Source organism: Pseudorasbora parva, chromosome 13 (assembly GCF_024679245.1).
Source record: "Pseudorasbora parva isolate DD20220531a chromosome 13, ASM2467924v1, whole genome shotgun sequence".
Lineage (NCBI taxonomy): Eukaryota > Metazoa > Chordata > Actinopteri > Cypriniformes > Gobionidae > Pseudorasbora > Pseudorasbora parva.
In genome coordinates, this window is record NC_090184.1 from 32714552 (window position 1) to 32726592 (window position 12041).

At 37.7% G+C, this 12041-nt stretch overlaps 1 protein-coding gene across 3 annotated transcripts in view; it reads left to right on the forward strand.

Moving 5' to 3' along the window:
* Positions 1 to 12041, forward strand: part of sema6bb (sema domain, transmembrane domain (TM), and cytoplasmic domain, (semaphorin) 6Bb) — a 140181-nt gene that overhangs the window by 9443 nt on the left and 118697 nt on the right. The window lies entirely within an intron of this gene.

Genomic DNA, 12041 nt, shown 5'->3' on the forward strand with positions numbered 1-12041 from the left:
CACCCTAATGTCGTTCCACACCCGTAAGACCTCTGTTCATCTTCATCTGATATTTTATATTTAATAATAATATTATAATAATTGTAAAACTAATATTAAGTTCAATAAATAAAGATTCAAACAGTTGTGAATCAGCAGCATATTGAATCATGATTCGAATCGCGTGTCAAACTGCTGAAATCACCTAACATTGGCGATCCGAATCATGAATCAATACGCTGATTCATGACCGTTTGAATCTTTATTTGAGAAGACAATGCTGAATAAAGTCAAAAATGTATTTTCGATGCTTCAAGAGATTCTAATTAATTAACTGATGTCACATATGGACTACTTTGGTAATGTTTTCATTACCTTTCTGGATAGTGTGCATACACTTCCATATGATCTCTGACTAAATATAAAATATCTTAAACTGTGTTCTGAAGATTTACGGAGGTCTTACGGGTGTGGAATGACATAAGGGTGAATAATTAATTACGTCAATGTCATTTTTGGGTGAACTAACGCTTTAATCCCTTTCTTTATCTCTGAATGTCTCTACATATTCAGTAAAGCTTTATTGGCACAACTACTGTAATACAGTACGATGTAGAGATATTTATGACTTTAACTACATACCTAATAGTGTACTAGGAAATTATAGATTAGTAGTGATTGGAGCTTATGGAGGATGAAAGAGACCTCTTAATATTGAGATGAAAAGATATCACACTTGTGCTGAGATAGAGAGAGAGAAAGAGAGAGAAAATAGTGTGTGTGTGTGTGTGTGTGTGTGTGTGTGTGGTGGAGGCCATCTGGAGGCAACAGGTCTAGTGTCAGCGGGCAGTTGCTGTAACACAGTCTGGTGCTCCCTTGGGATGATGTCAGACACACACACACGCGCGCACACACACACATGCACACACACACCATACGAATCAATCTGGCGTTCAGTTCGCCCTGACAAAAAGCCAAAAATCTTTGATGTTGAGCATCCTCGCTTATTAAGAGCACTTCTCTGTGTGGGGAAAGCACAGCAATTTTGGGCTTGTGCACGTAAACAGAAGAGAGGGAAAATGGAAAGAGAGAGCTCTTATCCGTTTGATTAGGGATTACAATTCTTGGTTTCAGATGACAATTTGCTAATGTATTTTGAATCAATTGCAGCACATTCACAGTGATGGATTTTTCTCCAGTGAAGAGGAATAATGCTAATCAGATGATGTAGCCCTGTGTGTGTGTGTGTGTGTGTGTGTGTGTGTGTGTGTGTGTGTGTGTGTGTGTGTGTGTGTGTGTGTGTGTGTGTGTGTGTGTGTGTGTGTGTTGGTGTGGGGTGGCATATTTGTATTTGTATGTAAATGTTTTTCACCCCGGTGTGCTCATAAGGGCCTGAATGGATTTGTGTTGGAATCGTTTAGTGAGACAGGAGCCTGACTGCTCACCCCGCTGTCAGGCTTCTGTGTTTCCTTTCCTCTCAAATCCCCCATGTGAATATTCATACCCCCTTTCAAGCCTTTTAATAACTTTTTTTTGTGGTCAGCATCAGAGGCAAATGTGGTTACTCTGGCATTTGTTTGTCAGGCCAGAGAGAGAGAGAGAGAGACAGATTTTCTGAGTTGAGCTGTGAAGCTTAGCTCAGCCATTAGCATAGCTAATTCCTGCCACAGCATCCTGGAAATGTTTTTTTCTTTACAGAGCACAAGGTCACACTGCAAAAAAAAACAAACATTTAACCTAAACCTTTAAAGTAAACTTTTTTAAAGGGATAGTTTACCCAAAAATATATGTTTCTGTCATTATTTATTAATTGGAAAAAACAAACCAGTTAGCTAACTTCTGCTGAACACAAAAGTCTATTTTGTAGAATGTTGGTAACCAAACAGTTGTGTTACTGTTGGCTTCCAAAGTATGGACAAAGACACTTAGACATTTCTCAAAATATCTTAAAACAAGAAAAAGATGATGTTTCTGAAAGCAAGTCTTAATATGGCATGCAGTTTTTGCTTTTCAAGTTGGTGTAAAATTTATATATTACTACAAAACAAAACTTCAACTCAATTATCTGGTTTTCACTAGATTATCATCAAAATGTAAATCTAATTGAGAACCCAATTAGTCTAATTTGTGAAAATTATAATTTTGTGCCAGTTTACTGAGTTCAGCTCACTGACTTCGTTATTAGCCGCTGACTGGAGGGAAAGGTTATAAATTAGGGATGTAAACGGTTAATCGATTATCAATTAATTGTGGACAAGAATTTACTCGATTAAAGTAAGTTAATTGAATGTGCAGCCTGGTCTCATCCTTAATACGTAGGTATTAATACGTTACTTTCAAAGAGACTAAACGTATGTCTTAGTACGTTTGGAGAAGTGCTAAAATGTAAAATATAGACGTATTTGCAACATTTAAACGTAGTATTATTACATTTTTACAGCTAAAAAACGTGAAATATTTACGAATCCATCATGAAATCTTTTTTTTTAAGAATGCAAAACTTTATTCTGGTAAAAACATTTTTTTTTGTTTTGTTATATCATAAAGATATCTATATAATTTCCCTTTGACCATTTTATTGATTAATCTACGATCCCTTAACACTACCCAAAACCTAAACCTACCAATTTAATACAGAATATAAAGAAAATAAAAGGTAAAACGTTGGAAAATGACGATTTTGGTAACAATATAGCATTAAAAAAAATATTTTGAACGGCTAATCCTACACTTACCCCTAAACCTACCCATTAGCATTTATTAAAACAACGTACTGTTATAAATCAAAGCATAACAGACAGACCAGTGTACTCACAATAATTTATTTATTGCAAAAATGTCAAAAGCGGTACCAAAAGTAGTTCAAATGAAGATGTGTTGCAGTCGCAGTCCTCTCTGGTGGTATATAACGTTCATAGTTTTGTATGAGGTACAGAGCAGAATGTTAGCTATTAATCAATGAAAATATTAATCCGGCTTCTCTCTGTGAAGTTGCGCGTTTCCCATTTCAAATACAAATCGACTGAAACACGACTATGGAAGTAAAACTGTGCCACTGGATTTTGAATTCTAATTTTTAGCACTGAATTTTGTTACATCGAATTTTTAACACTGAATTTTATTTTGCATCTAAATCAGACTTTGAATTTTAAAAGCCATCGAATTTCTAGCTCTGTTTTTTTTTTGCCTATGACATTTTTTCAATGTTTTAAAAAAATTCAGTGTAAAAAGAAATTCAACGTCTCAAAAAATTCAGTGTAAAAAAATTCAACGTCTCAAAAGATTCAGTGTTAAAAAATTCAACGTCTCAAAAGATTCAGTGTAAAATAATTCAACGTCTCAAAAAATTCAGTGTAAAAATATTCAGAGTCAACATCCGGGTAACCAAGGAGAAACAATCGATCCCTGTATCAAATCATCCAACATCCAGCCAATCATTTACGCTCCATTGGTCATGAGTAAACTCACTGAAGCGCCATCGTGTGTGTTCTGAGCCATGCTGCTGAGCTCTGGAGCTCACCTGAAGTGAGCTTCCCCGCCAGTGCCGTTTCTAGTCATAGGCAAACTAGGCGGTCGCCTAGGGCGCCAACAGTTGGGGGGCGTCAATGAGCCCCCGCCCCAACAAGATTTTTTAGTTATTTCATATATATTTTATTATTAATATTTCGTACTTTTGCTATTTCAAGGCATTATGATTAGTTGCGATTATTGGAGTGAAGTCGCCATGGTGATAGTGGAGCTGCTGTAATGAAATGAGATCATGTAGAGGGCGGCAGGGAACGTCGTCATCCGTGGCGTTGTAACGCTTGTGTCCGAGTGAAAAATGTGGATAGCTCACTTAATGTAACTGGAGTGGATGCAAACACGGAGGCGATTAACATCAAACAGATCGCACTTTATTCCCCGCTGAACTCTCATCACAAACTCCCTTTCCATCCACAGCATTACTTAATAAAACAAAATAACTGACTGTTAGCAACAGAAAACAGAAAATAATCCCCACACATGGGAGCTCAAGACTCAGTGCGCACATACACAAAATGCAGACTTCGTTTGCAGGGAGCGCTCGCAACTCTTAAAGGGGCCACACTATATTTCTACTCGTTACAGCGTGCTTTAGTTTCATCATCATGAAAAGGTCCAAGCCATCAGGGGCTCAGTATCGTAAAAAGAAAGCGAAATATACAGGTATAGCCTACTTATTGGTTACTTGTTCTCTACTAAGCTGGTCCCTCTATCATAACGTTGAGCAAAACATTACACTGAATATTAGTACTGGACGGACCACACGCCATGCTCATTTCAGGTGCAGAACATTATAGCAGTTAATTTGAATAATTTTTTTTTACATCAGAGATAGCTGTTTAGTGTAAATTGATCAAGTAGTCTAATACTGTCATAACCATGGGGGTCACTAGGCCCTTTTTTATGAACTTATGCATCAGCCCCCCCTAAAAAAATATGTGATTAACCTTTAAAACATGAAACTGGCGCAAGGCTTCGGCTACTGCTTCGTCCCGTCTTTTAGTCTTTGTGTCAGTGTGTTCTTCAATCCGCAGCGGCGCCGAGTGACATGGTTTTCAAGCTATTGTTATCTAATTTTTTGGCCTTCAGAACATCTTAAAATACACATATGTAGATCATAGAAATCTAATTTTTCTCGGGGGAGCATGCCCCCGAACCCCCCAACATCTGTGATCTCAGAGATAATAAACCTAGCTACATTATTCGATTAATGCATGTACAATATGCCCATGAAATAAGGAAGTCATATTTACTTAATAAGTTGAAGTTTAAAAAAAAAAAAGGGGGGGGGGGGGTGCAACATATGAATCTCGCCTAGGGTGCCAGAAAGGCTAGAAACGGCCCTGTTCCCCGCCTTCCTGTTTCAGCGTCACATGACCAATGGAGCGTAAATGATTGGCTGGATGTTGGATGATTTGATACAGGGATCGATTGCTTCTCCTTGGTTACCCGGATGTTGACTCTGAATATTTTTACACTGAATTTTTTGAGACGTTGAATTATTTTACACTGAATCTTTTGAGACGTTGAATTTTTTAACACTGAATCTTTTGAGACGTTGAATTTTTTTACACTGAATTTTTTGAGACGTTGAATTTCTTTTTACACTGAATTTTTTTAAAACATTGAAAAAATGTCATAGGCAAAAAAAAAACAGAGCTAGAAATTCGATGGCTTTTAAAATTCAAAGTCTGATTTAGATGCAAAATAAAATTCAGTGTTAAAAATTCGATGTAAAAAAATTCAGTGCTAAAAATTTGAATTCAAAATCCAGTGGCACAGTTTTACTTCCATACACGACATGTCAAAATCTGTGACGAAGCAGGCGAGAGCCAATGAGCGTTCGATGCCACTGCCGTAAATCATGTCGTAACGCTTCATGAGGGCGCGTTTTTTAAATTTGAATTTACGAGCGCGAGATTTGATGTTTGCCGTCGCGCTACTGAGAGGAGATGAAGATCACCGGGCTCAATTTTAGATTTGTTTCTCGCAAACATATGGATTCTAACGATTTGGATTACAGCAAACGAATAAAGTGTTGCGTTTTGTGAATTGATGTTGTGTTTTGGTGTATATTGTGATCGCCAGTTGCTGAATAGGAGAAAATGCCTTTTTATGTCTCACAGCAAACAACAAGCTAAATACTACAAAATGGTTGGCAAGAATGTTATTCATCTGACGGTTTTAAAATTCAGTCTTCTTTTAACATTATCTAGTCACCCGAAATGAGTTTGTAGTTATGTCACGAGAGCAAAATGTTATTTTATATTTCTGTTATTTTATATTAGGTTGATTAACTTAGTAAAATGCATTTAATAAATGTGACTGAAAACATGTATTGATGGGACTATTGGATATAAAATAAACAATATTAATGCCACGATTTATGGGAGCCGGTGGCTGTCTGCTTACACTTTAACAGATACGTCGATAATTTACATTTTAGTGCTGTCAATACGTCAATATTGTACATTTTAGTGCTGTTAATACGTCAATATTGTACATTTTAGTGCTGTTAATAAGTCAGTATTGTACGTTTTATTGTGTGTGAAAACGTTAGTAAATGTACGTGTAGTAGAATCACACTTTACGTAAAAATACTCACGTATTTTCATGAGATCACGTTGCAGCGTGACATGAGACGAGATTCTCGCACTTGCGGGCATGCCAGTTATCACCACTGATAGACAGTAAGGGATTTCAGGAGTTAATACACTTCATGGAGCCAGGATATAATATCCTTCTTCGAGTGGCCATAACTACCACTTGGAAGCTTGTTACAAAAACAAGAAGGCTGAGCTAAAAACACAGTTAGCTGCGGCTAATGTGGCTCTGACGATGGATGATTTAAGTTGTGTTCAGTTCTACATTTGAAGATTCCTGGTCTAGTAATCTTACTGTTACCTTTCTCAGACCAATGAGGATTATAAGTGCTGCTGCTAATGTTCAAGTTTTTCATATAAGTAATTTACCAGATAGATTATTATAAGCAGGCTTAATATAGTGTAGGCTAAGCCTACCCATATAGAATTTTAATTAAAATGTATTTTATTTTACTTAAAGCTACACTGTGTGATATTTTCCCTAATCTAGCGGTGAAAAGGTATATGACCATCCAGTGAGTAATAGTTTCTGTTCCTCTCAATTCTGATTTCGTTTTAACTCCTACAGTGGCCGATTTAGTCCAAGATTAACATGGAAATCCCTCTCTTCACATTCGACACGGTGCCATCGAGTGTTAAAACGCAAAAGGCGAAGCTTGAATTTATGGGTATGTCCCTCTTTGGCTAATGTACTTTCAAGATGGAGGAGCAACATGGCAACCGGCATTCAAACCCCTCACCCGTATGTATTTTCAATGGCATATTATAAACTTTCGAGAATACTTTATTACTTGAAAGAAGTAAATATACATTAATGAGCACATATATTTTTAAAGGAACTAAGTGTTTTTAGCTAAGAATAAACTAATAAAGTTACACAGTGTAGCTTTAATGTTTCACATTCAACAGGTGAGATTTTTATGTATTTAAATTTTCTGTGCGTAATTTATTTTGTTAAACTACATAAATGCCATTATCTGTACCGTATCACGACTGTTACAATAAAACATCAATTGAGCAATATAACATGTATTTTTATTCAGTATATAAGCAATATTTAGCTTTTTATGTTAAAGACACTATTGATACCAAGAGAAAAGTACATTCTCAGGAAAATAGTCGCTTATTAGTTCATTGTTAAAATTGTTAATCGATCGATAAGGTCAATTAACTGTCGCTTAATGAATTCATCGATAATTTGCATCCCTATTTTATATATATATACTTTCAAGTTATATGGATTTATTTTATGGTGTTGATTGTCATTTTTATAGCCTGACACAATAAATACAACATCATATAGGTTTGGAATGACACAAGGGTGAGTAAATGAAGACAGAATTTTTTTGGGCTGAAATTTCCCTTTAAAAAGCTTTTGATGGAGTGGTCTATAAATACTTGTAGCTCATATTTTTTTTAGTCTGTTATCTTAAAGAGCAGAATTAGTCCCTCCGCCTCCCTTCTCAGTGCGCACAGACCTTTGGCATAAGAGAGCCTTGTATCCCGGGCAAGCAGCCTGGCAATCATGTGACACACTCTTCCTCTTTGTGCCGCAGGGACATCACACACTCACACACACACACACACACACACACACACAATCACAGAATGCTTGTTTATGCTTTGCTTGCTGCCTAACCTTTAAACAATTATCTACTTGCTCAGTATAAATAGCATAGCATGTCACCCCTGCTTTATTTCACCCTCTCTCTCAGCCTACCCAGCGCCATCCCTGTCGTCAAGGAAACTTGATACCGTCAGTGTAAACTCTAGAAGTGATCAGGCAGAGACCATCGCCCCTGAGAACTCTCCGATCTGTCCTCCTGCTCCCTGTCTGTCATGACCGCGGGATCTGCAAGGGGTTACACGAAGCATAACACTGCGTGGCACCGGGTCACCACATTAGTGGTGGTCGAAATGCGGCTCCTTTCTGCGCCAAGGGAGCCGCAACGGCTGGTGTGGAAATACTGAGCAAATTGGCTGGGATATTTAAACCTCTCCAGATCACGCTAGAACTATGTTGTGGTAAACAATCTCAAGCATTTTTTTTATGCTAGGTTTATTGATGAATCTCAGTATGAGGGAGTTTAATTGCATAGCCTCAGGCTCGACTGCACAGTCTCTCCGACACGGGAGAGCACTGGCTCTGCCAAATGTTAAAGATGGCACATGGGCTTTTAAGGCCGTTGCTTTTCTTTCTCTCACGCAGGCGGTTTCACCTGCCTTGTTTCTAATGACTGTTGCTGGTACCAAGTGGTGACAACAAAGTTCCTTAGAAGCAGCGCAGCAGACAAGCAGCCTGGTGTTCACGCTAGTTATGGAGGAACAGCTTGGGGCATGCTTGGGTCAGATTTCTCCTCTCTTTTATGAGATAAGACTCTCCGGACAGCTGGGTCAGTTGTTCATTTTCACAACCGCGCACTCGTTCTTTCTCTCATGCCCCCTATTAGCGTTTCACACGGGTCCACTGAAGGTAAACAGTCTCTACGCTGCGATGTTTAGTTTGATAAACAGACTGTAAGCTAAACCTAACAAATGCTTGAAAGTCAGATTTGTCAGCGGACGTCAAACATGCGAGACACAGGGAAAATAAACCCGCTACTGAACTCAAAAAGCACACATAAAGGAGATGAAAGAGTAATTACCATGTGGCGTCAATGAAAAACATCAGAATTCCCAACTGTGAAAATTAATTGAGCCTAAAATTGTGATGAAAGTGAAAGATTGGCTGAGTGGCTTGAGAGAGTGGCTGCTGGTATGGTATATTTGATTCGATTTGACACCAGTTCACAAGCTCTCAGTTGGATCCTTTTTTTTTTTTGAATGAAGTGTCTTATGCTCACCAAGTCTGCATTTATTTGATAGAAAAATGTTGAAATTATTACAATAATTAAAAATAAAACTTTTATTTTGTTATATTTATAAATCTAATCTATTCCAGTGATGGAAAATCTGAATTTTCAGCATCATTACTCCAGTCTTGTGGGCCTGCATATTTTCAGAATATGTAGGTGAATGGTAAAAAATTTTTTTTGCATTTATTTAATATGTTTAGACAACCCGATCACATGTAAATGCATGTAAATAGTATGAGTGTGCAATGTCGTGGAATGTATACGCCAAAGCTCATTTTGGCGTGCATATGCTACCCTGTTTTTCTCGTGCATATGATACGCACTTTTATGGCGCCATAAAGTTCGTATCGTATGCATTCCAAAATGAGTTTTGGCATATACATTCCGCGACGTTGCACACTCGTACTATTTATACGCAATTGTGAGATCCGCCTGGTTTACAACACAGAATAAATGGCTTGATGTTGACCTTGAAAATATATAATTTGTCCTTGACATGATTAATTTAATGAAAGGAATCTTGCTGAATAAAAGTACTAGGTGTAGTGTATGTCCTTTGCCTATTTTGCTTACATTTGAAGGACATTTTCTGTCAGCTTTTGCTATACGAGGAACCTTCAGTATTACGTTAAAGTGATTTAAAATACCAAGGTCCAAATGGATTCAAATGATAAATCCTATTTAATGGATTCAAATGATAAATCCTGATTCTTTAGAATGACACTAATAAACACTGGAGATGCAAATGTGGTGTTTCTTATGTCTTATATGTTGAAAGGAAAACTAAAAATCTTTGTTTGCTTTCACCTGCCTCTTTACATTACTGCTTATCTTGGAGCTGAGGATATTGAGAAAGCGCAAGAGATGAGAGAAGGGGTAAGTGTATGTTTGAAGATGAGCGTTCTGCATCAGCAGCAGCTGCTGGTGTTGTGGCACTGCCCCATTTGCCTGTCAGATTGAAACCGGCAGCCTCTGAAAAAGGGAACGGCTGAGCACAGCTTCAGCATATCTGTAGGCATCTGCTGCTTGGAGCCATTCATTAATTTAATAACTCAGCTCTGTATTTCTCTTCGGCCTCTCTCTCTCTCTTTCTTACTCCTTTGTGAGAGTTCACCGCTGGTAGAGCTGTATGAAGCTGAAGAGAGTTCAGACCCGAACCTGGAGGAGTTTCACTCAGTATGACACTTGTCTTTTATGTTTATACCCCAAAGTCAACATCTGAGCTTTTTCATCTCTTTCATTCTTGATCTCTCCCTCTCTTTAGAATCTTCATGTGTGCTATTCGTTTCATGGTGGAGAGATAATGTAACAGGTTTTTTTTTTTCCTGTGCATCAAATGAGCTTCTTTCTCTTGCTTTTCCTATTTTGTTTTTTCCCTTTGTACCACAAGAACAAAGTGCCAGTTACAAAGCTCAAACCCCTACGACCCTGTAGTCGTGTGTGTGCACATACGCGCTGGTCTCTGGGGTCTGTGAGCCACATTTGCAGGCCGGTCTCACACTTTAACAGGTTAATTAAAGGATATGTGCTAATGATCTTAGGTTTTGATTAGACAGGCCCCTCTGCGGTTGTAACCAGTAGGGCGGCATGATTATGACAAATTATAATTGTAGATTATTTCTGTTGATGATATAATCGTGATTATTAATTGTGATGAATAGAATGTGCTTAAAAAAAGTTGAGTGTAGTTAGTTAGACAGATATATCATTCAGCCAGATTACTCGTGATTACTCGATTTGTTTGTGAATGGTAAATAATATATAGAGCACGACCAATATGGGTTTTTGGGGGGCGATAACGATATTAGGGATTTAAAAAAAATCTGATACTGCTATATCGGTCAACGTTCTTTGTGTATATTACAGTACAGTACCAGTCAAAATTTTGGGCACACTTTTCCATTGGTGTGTCCAAAAATGTTTGACTGTTAATGTCTATAGAGTACAGTATAGTCTACATACATTGTACATAAATACAACAGAACAAACATACAAATGAAAAATTTATATTTTCAGGTTTTTCTTGTAGGTCTAAACTTGATATTCAGGTACAGTAAAAGTAAGCAAATGTTAAATATCACTTCATAATCTTCATTGTATAAATGTAGATTAACCCTCATTAAAGGTATTCAGTCAAAAGTCAGGTTTTTTTTGTATTTTGTTGCGTTATGTCTCACTGCCCGTGTACATATGCTGTGTTAAACATGTTTTTACTGTATTTCAGTCTTTTATAATCGTTTTTTTTAAGGAATTTTTTCGACTACCAATTAAAAATGTTTTTATGTAGAGCAAGTGCATGGCATGTTCTTTAAGTAGGCTATGCATCAAAAACATGCTGAGTACTGTTTCTGAATTAATTTATTGCTATTTTGTACATCAGTAAATCAAGACCAAATTGAATGTGTCTATGGCCGACTTCTCACTGGCCCACTTAGCACCAGGAAAAACAAAAATATTCACATTTTGAATAAATTGTACACAGATAGTGAGCAACATGACAATATCAGACACTCCCAATAGCACTCCCATCCCATTACACTCACTTAAGCAGTCATTGCAGGTTTATACAGGTTCACCTGAAGTTTAGAAGTTAAACATAAAAACTCATGGAGTCTACTTTACACCTCTGATTTGCCATAGAATTTGTTCGCCCAATGAACATGATTTTTATTTATTTTTCTCCCCCGATTAATTGTGCAGTCCTGGTACCCATGCTGGAATGATGGATGCAGAACTTGCTTTAGTGTGATTCTGGGCACTGGAGCTCAGTGTTCATCCTGGCCTGGATGTCTGGCTCAGTAATGAAGCAGCAGGGTTCTCGCCTGTCGCTGCGAGGGTCTTATCAGCCGTACCTAGCTGCTTCTTGACAGCCCGTGTGGCTTATGAGATCCCTGCGGAGACCCCCTTGACCCACTTAGACAACTTGCAGTAAGTACGACTGAGTAGGGTGGTGATATCGTTTGAATCTAGAGTGCTTTTTGCAGAATAAAGTGGACAGCAGAGTTGGCGCCTGCAAGAGGAAAAGGCTGTTTTATTAGAAGACCTAAGCATGCTCGATTAGAGTGTTGTATCTCAGACT